We start from the raw sequence: 12687 nt of genomic DNA on the forward strand, positions 1-12687 counted from the left end.
GTTGAGTGGGGTCAGCCTAGAGCATCTGTTGCTGCAGAAGTGGGAATTCTTTAGCATCAAGGTATGAGAGTGTATGGCAGAAGTACAGGAGATGTCAATTTAATCACTGTCTAGAAATAAAAAATCAGCTTTATTTTAAACATTGTAGCTATTTGTCATATTTTTGCTTTTTACAACTATTACACAAAAATTATTGGGGTTTGCTATAAGAAGATGGGGCAAGCTTTCAAAGTGAGTGATAGCAGCTATGAAGGAGCCATGAAAGAAGATACTGGAAACATTTGGTATCCATTCATTTGTGCACACATGCATACACGCATGCATGCAACAAGCATTATTGAGTGCCCACTATATTCCAGGACTTATGTTAAACACAGCATTGGAAGATAAATAGACATGATTCTGCCCTCAAGTTTGTCTCAGTGTAGTGAAAGAGACTGATAATTGAATAGGTAGTTTGATCATGGTGTGATATACTCCATGATGGAGGCAACAGAATTTTATCAGAGCACTGAATAAGTGCTCTTTTCTTGTTTGGGGGATCAGGAGACCTTTTCAGAGGAGGTAACGTTTTCTGTCTCAACTAAAAACACACACACACAAAATTAGCTGGGTATGGTGGTACACACCTGTAATCCCAGCTACTCAGGAGGCTGAGGCAGGAGAATCGCATGAACCCCGGAGGCAGAGGTTGCAGTGAGCCGAGATCACGCCACTGCACTCCAGCATGGGTGACAGAGAGAGACCCCATCTCAAAAATAAATAAATAAATAAATAAAAAAGAAAAAGAAAAAGAAGGCAGTAGGATGCCACGTGTCAGAGGAGTCAAATGCTACGAGGACCCAAAACTGCCTTTAAGATGTGGCAACTGGTGGGTCGCAGTGGCTCACACCCGTAATCCCAGCAGTTTGGGAGGCTAAAGTGGGAGGATCACTTGAGCCCAGGAGTTCAAGACCAGGCTGGGCATAGGGAGACCTCCTCCCTACAAAAAATAAAATTAGCTGCCAGATATGGTGGCATGCGCCTGTGGTCCCAGCTACTTAGGAAGCTGAGGTGGGAGGATAGCTTGATTCCGGGGTTGTACCACTGCACTCCCGCCTTGGTGACAGAGTGAGACCTCATCTCAAGAAAAAAAGAGAAAAAGAAAAAAGAAATGATGTGGCAACTGACAGATGATCACTGCAGACCTTGGCAAGATCAGCTTTAATGTAGTCATAAGAGCAAAGGACTGGGATGTGAAAGTGAAGTGAGAAAGTAGACAGAAACCATATACTAAACTTTAAAAAACTTGACTGCTGGGTAGACAGCTGTTAAGATCCAGGCTTCTTTTTCAATAAACATACAAATTTCACTTTGTACCCCTAAATTCTGACCAGATAGAGCCTCCTTCTCCCAGAAGATCACAGCTCAAATTTCTGGATACTTCCACCTACCAAACTGATTTCTTAAAACTTTACTTATTTATATTATAAAAGCCATCTTTTTTTTCCAAAAATATATTTATCATATAGTATACTATAAAACATCATCCAATACTTACGACTTTGATATGCCCAGCACAAACTGAGGTTACTAATGAAGATAGAGTCTACCTGGACATCTCAGTGATAGGGGTAGGAGGGGGTATAATCTGTAAGTTCCAGAATTGGTTTCAAAGGCAAGAAGTTATGGATAAACTATTGAACAGAAACCAGGTAGAACTATGTTGTTTGCAATAGCAACTAGCTTAAGAAACAGCTAGTCTGGAGTTTGAAGATTTCATATGTATTAGTTTGGGATGCTATGATGAAAATACCATAGGCGGGGTGACTTAAACAATGTTTATTTCTCATGGTTTTGGAGACTGAGAAGTCCAAGATTAAGTCATTGACAGATCTGGTGTCTGGTGAGGGCTTGCTTCCTGGTTGGTAGGCAGCCACCGTCTTGCTGTATCCTCACATGGCTGAGACAGTGAACGTTGGTTTTTCTCTTCTTATAAGGAAACTACTCCCATAATGGGGGTTCTACCTAATCACCTGCCAAAAGTCCTACCTTCTAATACCATCCCACTGGGGGTTAGTGTTTCAACATATGAATTTTGAGAGGTCATAAACATGCATTCCATAATACCATATAAGAATCCTCACATATATGTAGTGGGCCAGCCATTTTTGAAGGCTCTAGCAGATACATGCACCACCCCCTCCCCCATCTCTATCAGCTCTACCTAAAATCTTGACTTTATTCTTTCTTTTGGATTAAGGCAAGCTCATCAAACTGGCCCAAGGATCTTGGATGCATCGCCCTTGGCAGATTGTGTTTTTTCTTTGAAATTCTCCTTTGAAGTGGCCCTCATTGCCAACCACCAAGCCTGCAATGGGGAGACTTCCCCCAGCACTCCTACCCATGCCTCCCACCCTGCCTACTACCTTGGACACCTGACTTCATGATATGGAAAGAAGAATCTCTTCTGGAAAAGAGTGCGATAAAGAAATCCAAGGACCCTGCACTCAAAGCAAATGTTCTCCATGGGTGATTAGTATAAACCCTCATTCAGCATGAGTTGGTTATTAGATTTGCCAGTCTCTAACACGACCTAATGGGAAAAATCACCAAGTACTGAAATGTTCTGATGGAAGGGTATTAGAAAAAACCACTCAAGCAATATTTATTTATTTATGTTTTCAGTTGGGCCAATTCGGAAAAGCAACAAAAATTTGCAGGCCACATATTTTGTCCAAGATGAAAATAGCTTTATTATTTTCTCCTGATTATAAAAATAATACTCACTTATTATTACAAAACTTGAAAGTTATTTGTATGAAAAGAAGTAAATATAGCTTGAAATCTGAAAGTTCATAGTGGGCCACAGCTTAAAAGGCAATTCAAGTAGTTTCTTTTTTATTTGATTGGCTAGAAAAATGTTGATGAGTGACTTTTAGTCACTAAATTTTTGAATATTTGAAATTCAATATTTAAACGTTTGAAAAAGAGGACCATAAACGCTGTTTTCTAATCTTTTACTCAGAATTGAAATCCTGGATTGTGCTGTAGCCCTTGAGCCCCAGGTTGCACATTACTGATTTAAAAACACTTGGAACAACACATGAGAGGTCAAGAGGGCTGGTGAGGCCTGGGGGAGCCTGGAAGCAGCATCAGGGCCCTCGTTGCCTTGGGACTGGGGGGATTTTACAAAGGAACAGGGAGTATATCCGAGAAGACAAAGACCTGAAGCTAGACCCTACCTTCTAGGAAGTCACAGACAATGACCGTCATGTTTACCATCCTGTTGTAGTGACAGGGCTAGCACAGGACTAAATAGATACTCAGTAAATACTTCTTGATTTAGGACAAATTTCATCTACTACACTCTTTGGCCCTGGGGTAGTGGTGCCTGATTACAAGCCACTAGAATGGAAGAAGTCCTCGGGGATACTCAGTAAATACTTCTTGATGTAGGACAAATTTAATCTACTTCACTCTTTGGCCCTGGGGTAGTGGTGCCTGATCACAAGTCACTAGAATGGAAGAAGTCCTCAGGGTTGAGACTGTTATATGTCTGATAATCTAGAACAATTACAACACCCATCAAAGTTACCCAGTGGGACTAAAAGTATTTAGGCACCAAGAAGCTTATATACCAAAAATAAAGAGATTCTTCTTCCCCTGCCCAGGGTAAACCTTGAGGGTGATAGCTGCTTTTGACTGATAAAGATTTATAAAGCAAACTATAAAATTATAAAACATGATTTTCAATTTAATGAAACTGTGGACTTGAAGAAACATGCAGGTCTTTGAAGGAACCCCTCAGGGAGTAGATAAGAGTTTTGAGGAGACTAGGAACGAAGGACTTTTTGAAGCATTATAGACCCAATGCCCCTGAGGGGAAAATGGGGCCCATGTGCTGTGTCAAGATTATCTCAGGTCCAGACTCAAGATCTATGGGAACTTTGTAGCACTCCTAGTCACTGAGAGGGGGGCTAGGGGCAGATGAGGTTGGGGCCTGGCAAGAGGGCCCATAAGCATGTAAGACAAGCTTCTGCTCTCTTCTCTTACTCATACTGGCATGAATAGGTTTCAGGAAAAATACCCATAGTGTAGCATGTGTCTAATGGGAAGGATTATGCAGGCATCTTTACTTAGTAAAGGCCATGCTTGTCTTGGGGAGTTGGGTTGCTTGTCAATACCCTGACCTCCATGGTATGATTCTTCCTCTGCATGAGATGGGCTGTGCTTTGGTGCTACTCTCTATAAAGTTTTTCCAGCTTTATTCAAAGCTTAAGAAGATCATTCCTGCAAATCCATCGGCAAGAACTGCTTTTGTCCTACCTTGAGCTCTGGAAAGTCTTTAATGAGATATCTGAAATTCTTGGCAGAGATTATAGGCTAACTTGATTTACCTAACATAATAATAACTCATGAAATTAGTTCCTCAATCTAACACTATTGAGTACTTTCTATGTTCCTAGGCTCTGAGAACACAATAGTGAACCAAACTCCACCCTCATGGAGTTTCTCATATTCTACAGATGTCAAGATTGAGAATGCAGCTGACATAATGGGCAACTAACCTTTTGTTTATATTTTTAATTTAAATTTTGGTTTATTCTGTCAATGGTCCCTAAACCTAGTTATGCCATTTTGGTTGTTAATACAATAGGGTATTTTTGAATTACGCACAATTATCTTTCTCTACAGCATTTTCATATGCTAACACCTGTGATGAATGTATGCACCAGATCAAATATACGGATTTAGTTTTAGGGACTGAAGCATAAACAGACTATTACATCATATGTTTGCTAAATTACTTTTCATTTGGTATAGGCGGCCAATATTTTTTTTCCTTTGCCATAATATTTGCTTTTACTTGCAGTACCCCTAGGGTCTCCCCAGCAACAAGGTGACAGCTCCCCAGTTATCATTAGAAAAATGAAAATGATTTTTTAAAAAGATTGGGGAAAAGCCTAGCCATTTTTCAGATTGATTTATTGTTTCACAGCTAGGTTTTGCCATCATAGTACTAACCTGCTGTAGCATGAGAAGAAATAAAAGAGACAATTATTTTACTAGTTGAAATGACAGAATGCTAAATTATAAAATGTCAAGGGAAAAAATTTAGGCAATTTAAATTTCCTGGCAATGGGTCTATAATTTATTTGCGGCTCAGAGTACTCTGAGCTGCAGAGAAATGCATTTTGTGGAGAAAAAATTATACTTTTTCACTGCCTGATTTTAGTGCTCAAATTACATTTTTTTAAAATAAAGAATTGTTTTTGATTTTCAAATAGTCTAGTACAGTACCTAAAAGGGACCCTATTTGTGAGCTTTTCAAATTCCTCTTTTTACCCTCAAATAGCTTTAGTAAATTTTCTCCCTGCCTGGGATAAGTTCCAACGGTCTTTTTACCTTCAAATATTCTTGATGTCATTTATCTATAGTTTGTTAAATACTTAGAATAAGAGTTGTGTTTTTACCATTGAGTCTTGGACACCAGCAATGCTATAGAAACATTTTTTTTTTTGTAATACCTAATCTGAATTTCAAATAATACTTTAAACATGAAGCACTTATTTTTAAAGCACTCTTTAAATATATTTTAAAATATTTTATTTTGTATGAAGCTATTTAAGAAATAGCTAACTCAGTGCTTACTGCATTTGGAGGACTATCCTAAACTAAGAGACATATACTAAAGAAATAATACAGTACACTTGACCCTTGAACAACTTGGGGATTAGGAACGCTGACCCTCCATGCAGTCAAAAATTCACGTATAACTTTTGACTCCCCAAAATTTAACTAGTAATAGCCTACTGTTGACATATCAGCCTTATTGATAACATAAACAGTCTATTAACACATATTTTACATTGTATCATATATTGTATTCTTACAAAAAAGTAAGTTAGAGAAAAAGGAAATATTATTAAGAAAATCATAAGAAAGAGAAAATATATTTGCTATTCATTAAGTGGAAATGGATTATCAAAGTCTTCATCCTCATCCTCTTCATGTTGAGTAGGCTGAGGAGGAGGAGGAAAAGGAGGAGTGGGTTTGGCTGTCTCAGGGGTAGCAGAAGTGGAAGAGGTGGAGGAGGTGGAAAGGAGGCAGGAGAGGCAGCCACACTCAGTGTAAGGTGCCTGCCTCAGCTTCATCATCTCTAAAATGGGATTATAATATAACCTACCTTGTTGGGCTGCTGTGCGGCTTCAACGAGTTAACACATATGTACAGCATTTAGAATATTTCCTAGGATAGTCAGCTCTCTAAGACTGATCTTATCTCAGTCCTGGTGTTTTCAAACTGATTGACTAGTTTTGTCTTGAGGCCTACTATCTAGGTGGAGAAGTCAAACATCCAGAAGAGGATAGATAAAAAGATTTCATGACCTGGGGCAAATTAATAGGTACTGAGAGGATGTGGCATTCAGATGCTACCATAGGAAAGAAAGCAGAATCTAATTCAAGATGATGGTCAGGATTAGGCGAAAACCCAATTTAGTTTGAAAGGATAAGTAATGGCTGGGAATAGTAACCCACGCCTGTGATCCTAGTGCTTTGGGAGGCCGAGGCAGGAGGATCACTTGAGGCCAGGGGCTCAAGGCCAGCCTGGGCAACAATAGTGGGACTCCCATCTCTACAAAAAATACAAAGAAATTAGTCGGGTATGGTAACATGCACCTGTAGTCCTGGCTGCTTGGAAGGCTGAGGCAGAAGGGTTGTGGAAGGATTGTTGGAGTTTAAGAGTTCAAGGTTACAGTGAGCTGTGATTGTGCCACTGCACTCCAGCCTGGGTGACAGAGCGAGATCCTGTCTTTATTTTATTTTTTAAAAAAAGATAAGTAAAGCAGGTGAAAACTGGGTGGGTAGATGAGAGACAAAATATGGCAAAAACAAAGACTGAGAATTTTAAAGATAGAGTCTTTAACACATTCAACATGATGTAAAATACCTAAGGACAGACAGTATGAGCCTCTTCGTAAACTTAGTTGAACGAAGACAGAGCCAGTGAGAAAATCTAAAAGTATGACTTCCAGTCCACTTTTATGTTTGCTACACCAAAAGGCAGTCATATGGTTCTTTCGTTAGTCTTCTTCTCAACACTGAACTCCTTTTAATTTTCTTGAAAGGGCTCAAGTAAAACCAACTAAGAAAAAATAAGTCTTACATGCCTAGTGGTAATTCTCTTCCTGGGACACATAGAGATATGCTTTTACTTCTGTATTTTCCACAAGGACACAAGGATGGCAAGATTTCAACTGAATGAATTTAAATTGTTGCATGTTTCCATTGAGGCAAAGCACACTTCTTGTATTCTTTTACTTGTAATTTGATAATTTATGTTTTTCACCCTAAATCTCAATAATAGTTTTCTACTTCTTTTTATTTCTTTCTGTTTCCTCCAAATAGATTGAGGAGAAAGTAAAAAATGCCTTTGTAGTTGATGGATTTATTATCTATTCTTTTTTTGTTTTGTTTTTGAGATGGAGTCTCACTCTGTCACCCAGGCTGGAGTACAGTGGCACGATCTTGGCTCACTGCAACCTCCACCTTCTGGGTTCAAGTGATTGTTCTGCCTCAGCCTCCCGAGTAGCTGGGACTACAGGAGCGTGCCACCACGCCTGGCTAATTTTTGTATTTTTAGTAGAGATGAGGGTTTCACCATATTGGCCAGGCTGGTCTCGAACTCCTGACCTCGTGATCCGCCTGCCATGGCCTCCCAAAGTGCTGGGATTACAAGTGCGAGCCACTGCACCCAGCCTATTATCTATTCTTGACTATTGTGGGAATAACTTTAATCTGCTTTTTATAATTTCAAAAGTTGTTGATTGATTGGTTTTTGAAAAAAAATGGCCAGGAAGGTAAAAGTATTTTAAAACCGCATGTTATATCTTTAGAAACTTGGGTTTTGAGATTTATGAAAACTAGGTAAACAGTATTTTTAAAAGAGAAGCATGATTTTTCTCTAGAAATATTTTTGGCTAATAACTTGGTTCATTTTCTTAGTGTTTATTAGGATAAGTTCTACAGTTTCTATTAGTTTCTTTTTTGAACTTGCTAAAAACATGGAGAAAGTCTTAATTGTCCTCACTATGCTAGGTCCTTCTAGAGGCAGAACTGTTCTGACATAATTGTGTCCTATCCCTTTCTTGAGTCAGGAGTTTCAAAACTTTACTTCTAGCAGCTAGCTATTTCAATAGACCTACGCAGCACGTAGTTGTCTCGAACCTACTTTTTCTAAAACCTGGCCACTTTCCAAGATCAAAAGTTTATAGAATTCCCCCACTCTTCAATTTGTTTACATCTTATATTCATGAACCTGCCATCTGCATTTCTGCTATTTTTGAAAAGCTGAACTGGGCAGTAGAGGTCAGAAGTTCCATGAACTGCCAAACTGCTATAAGCAGTCACTTTGGAACCTAAACTCAGACAAGCAAAATGGAGAAGTGAGTCTAACACACGTCACCAGGTAGCAAGTTCATATGTTGTCTATTGTGAAGGCTGGGATCTCCAGGGTTTTCATTATGCTAGGTTATCAAGGTCTGAGGTAGTGTGCTTGATAGTGAAGACTATAGAGTCAGACTGTCTGGGTTCAAATTCCAGCTCTGTCACTGTTCTAGGTGTCTATTGCTATGTAACAACCACCCAGATGACAATCTTTTATTATTATCACTTACGTTTCCGGGGCCTGACTTGGCTCAGCTAGGTTTTCTCCCCAGGTCTCTCAGGCAGCATGGTCAGTCAGTGACTGTGGCTGGAGTTCTTTCAAAAGCTCCCCAACTCACATGCCTGGTATAAGTTGTACTGGCAGTAGACCGGGTCCTCAGCTGGCACCATCAGCCCAAACACCTACACATGGCCTTCCCTGTAGCTTGAGCTTCCTCACAATATGGCAGCTGGGTTCCAAGGGTGAGTGTCCCAAGGGAGAGCCAGGTGAAAACTTTACCTCCTTTTATGACCTAGGTTTGGAAGTCACATAGCATCACATCTGCTGTATTCTATTTGTTACAATCAAATCACTAAGTCCAGACCGTATTCAAAAGGAGGGCAATTAATATCCACTCTCTAATGGGAGTCTTCAAACCCACCATAGCCATGTATTCCCTGAAGACCTCTCTGTCCTTGGCTTTGCTGGTCTGTAAAACAAGGATAATGAGAGAAACTTACCTCAGAGCTTTTTGTGAGGATTAAACAAAGAACAGTCCCTGGTACCCAGTATGTGTTAGTTTCGGCCATTATCACACCACCTGTACATCTGAAGTGATGCTGATGGTGACATCAATGATGAGACAGTTCCCAGCAGATATAGTCTGTGAAGGTCCCACCTTTCCAAACTCTACTAGTGGCATTTAACAAATCCCAGTGCCTGTGGTTCTTATGCCAGTGGGAACAGTTACTATATATGGTCTGAATTCTTTGGTTCACCTCACTTTAGTGACAGTTTCCAGATACAGGTCAGTCCATTTAAACCTGGCCCATTTATGGCAATTTATTGCATTACAGGATAAAGTAGTTAGAACCATGAGTAATAATTACTGTGTCTACAGTGCTTTTAACACCTCAGCCAAGTAATCCTCATCTCACCCAGTGAGTAAGTTTGAATGCGCACCCTTCCCTGTGCGAGGATGAAGAAACCAGGACCTGGGTCAAGAGGATTGTTCTAAATTCTCCAATGAGGTAATAGGGCTTGAGTGAGAAGATGTGTGTGTGTGTGTATGTGTGTGTGTGTGTGTGTGTGTGTGTAGGGGGGTGTCCTGATTCTCTGGCCCCTACATGCCTGTATAATATACCCCATCACCAATCATTACTCAGGGCCTGTTAATACACTCTATTCAAATACGTATGGGTATTTGAAATTCCTTTTAAACTACCTCTCATGTATTTACAACAAAAAGAATTGGCCAGTGTCTATTTCCCACAACGTGAGATTAAGTAATTTAAAAGATACTAAAAGTCTTGTAAATGAAGACACACCACACCACTCAGTATAATTTTTTTCTTTTTCTGTGAAATTAATATTTTCTGATATTCTTGGCATCCAAACATTTTCATCTTGGGGAGGAGGAAAAATTGAGACTTCCTCCCACTCTTTGCTGGAATGTGACCCCAGGCTGGCTTCGAGTTGTCAAAATGTATTTCTCATTTTATGTCAGTGAGTCTGGAAGCAAAAAAGGTAGAAAGACTGCCTTCCGTGGGGGCCGCGACGACCGCCCCTCCTTCCCTCAAGCCTCGTCCCATCCAGGCTCGCCCCGGGTGCGGAGGGTCGGGCCGCAAACCCGCAAGGCGCGGAGGCCGCCGCGACGCTCACCGGGGGGCGCTGTGAAGCCGGCACCGGGCGGCCAGAGGTGAGTCGGCTTGGAGGCGGCGGCTCCCGTTCCTGCCCGCGCGCCGAGGGGCGAATCCCAGGCTGCGAGGTCGCCGCCCCCGCCCCTCGGCCGGCCCCTCCGCCAGCGGGCGAGAGGGGAGTGGCCGGGCTCCTCCCGCCGCCGCTGAGTACTCCGCAGCCGGGTGCGCACGGGAGCCTTAACCGCGGCGCGTGGAGGCAGTACCAGAGCGCGCGGCGCGCTGTCGGCCGGCAGCCGCGGGACAGCCTTGGCAGAATAGCCGCGGCGGGAGCCCCGCAGCCCCGGGCTGGGCCCGCGTCCCGGAGCGCCACCGGAGAGCGAGGACGACGTGGAGGCGGAGTGGCGCCCGGCGAGGTAGCGCAAGGCGAGGTAGCGCGAGCGCTTTCTCTCTCTCTCTCTTCCCTGCCCTTCCCTCTGCGTCCGGCCGGAGCCCCGAGGCGCCTGCCCCGCGCCTTTGTGCCCGCGGTCCCTGGCCCCGTCGCACCCTGCGGGCGGGGGTCAGCGGGCTCTGTCGCTCTCTCGGGAGACGCGGCGCTGCGGCGGGAACGGCGCACACCGTAGGTCGCGGAGGGTGGTCGTGACTCCGCAGTGGCTTCGGGGGTGGCGGGAGGGAAGAAGGGCTTGTAAACTAAGTTGCTCTTACTTTGCCCCGTGCCTTTCGTACCTGTGGGTAGAGTCGAATCTCGGCTGTCCTGGTGTTCACCCACAGCCCCTCCATTCCTCTGGCCCACAGCTGTTTCCTGGCCCCCTACAAAGACACGGTGTGGCTGCCTCCGGGCAGGAAAGCGGAGGGAGAACAATGGGGCGTCCTGGGGAGTGGGGTTCAGGTGCGGTGTGCCCCGGCGGCGGCGGGGGAGGAGGGGCCCGGGACGCTGTGGGCCTCCCTGCGCGTGCAGCTGCGCTCGCCTCCTTTGTTCCGCCGCAGCGGAGGGGGTTGCCCTGGGTCTCGTTTCCTGCCGGGGATGGGATTGATTCACGGTCCCAGAGAGGGAAGGGGAAGGGGGCGGGGCTGGAATGGAAACCAGATTAGAGACGGGAGCTACGAAGGGTGGTGGGGCCGGGAAGAGAGTTGGGGAGAGGGTTGGGAGAGGGTGATGAGAGCGCGCTGGAGAGGTAATTACAAACACACAACATTTTGTTCAAGGGCCATGTGAGTTTCTGGAGCTTATTTGTAGTGCTTTGTTCAGGCTTCGGCCCAGCGTTTATTGCTGCAACAAGTTGTGTGCTTCTTGAGTTTCTAGGCGCTCCCAATGTTAGATTGCTCAAAGCAAATCTTGTTAGTTACAGTGAAAGAAGCCCCCCCTTTTTTTTTTGAGATTTGAAAAAATTTTGCTATGAACTATGGTATTGGTGTGTATGTGTGTGCCTCTGGGTCTGTGTGTAGCTAGTGGATATTGGCTGGAATGGGTAGGAGACAAATTTTATATAATCAATTTTGACGTAAAATTGTTTTATAGTATAATATAGTACAACAGTTTTCCAGGACTGTTTGAGGGCAGAAACCACCAGAAAATTAGACATTGCTATAAATAAATGAATCAGACTATGTAACACAATTGAAAAACCCTTTTACAGTCTGTCCCAGGAAACACACCACACACACCAGCGTTTAGGGTTTGAACTGAAGAGCCCTGGCATTGAAGTGTTCTGTGCTTTCACTCTCTGTGTGAGGATCATTTAGAGGTGATAGAATTAAAGGTAATGTGTCAGACATTTGTTAAGTGACCTTTCCTAGATTGGAATCGAGACTCCCCAACGGATTGGCTGACCTAGGGAGGGAGCTATGGGGGATTGAATGATGTGTGTTTTTTGAATGGGGTATTCCAAGCAAAACTGTTTTGGGAGGAGGCTGACATTTCCAGGCATTCATGGTTTGTGCCTATGGGACACTGGTGGAAGGATTCCCAAAGTCGGACTGAAGGTTAGAATTACTGTGGTGATAATTTAGGAGACATTCTGTTGTAGTAGTCTGGCTGCAGACAGGGCTGGGAAGTGGCCCAGAGCTGCCTCTTTGACAAGCTGAGGGTCCGCCATTAAACCACCCCTTTGGCCATTTATTTTGAGATGAACCAAGTTTGAAAGCCTCTTAACCTTAGAAGGCTAATTAGGAGCTTGCTGTGGGGGAAAAAACGTCTCCTGCCCGCTAAGTGGTAATGGAAAAGAGCTGTATAAGCTACTGCTGAGGGTTTGTCTTTTTCGTGGGGGATGTGGTCAAATTTTCAGGCCAGGCTGAAAAGCACTGGGACTTGTCCTCAGAAGCCATTATGATGTGAAGTTGAAATGGGATGGTGTCCAACTGTCAAGCTGTTTGTCATTAGAACTAACACACTGCCTGGCAAAACGTTGTGCTAGGGCAGCTA

The 12687-nt window shown here is 43.3% G+C and overlaps 1 protein-coding gene across 12 annotated transcripts in view; it reads left to right on the plus strand.

The window, feature by feature from the left end:
• The first annotated feature begins 10335 nt into the window (after positions 1 to 10335).
• MYO1B (myosin IB) overlaps positions 10336 to 12687 on the plus strand; it is a 177958-nt gene continuing 175606 nt past the window's right edge. For 2 of the 12 annotated variants that reach the window (XM_063712923.1, XM_063712925.1), the window contains exon 1: positions 10336 to 10681. The gene's annotated coding sequence lies outside the window, so the exon portion shown is untranslated. Of the gene's footprint in view, positions 10885 to 12687 lie in introns of all 12 variants that reach the window. The other 10 variants (XM_024243264.3, XM_024243262.3, XM_024243260.3 and 7 more) reach the window with 10 other exon arrangements.

This window comes from Pongo abelii, chromosome 11 (assembly GCF_028885655.2).
Source record: "Pongo abelii isolate AG06213 chromosome 11, NHGRI_mPonAbe1-v2.0_pri, whole genome shotgun sequence".
In the NCBI taxonomy this organism is placed as follows: Eukaryota; Metazoa; Chordata; class Mammalia; order Primates; family Hominidae; genus Pongo; species Pongo abelii.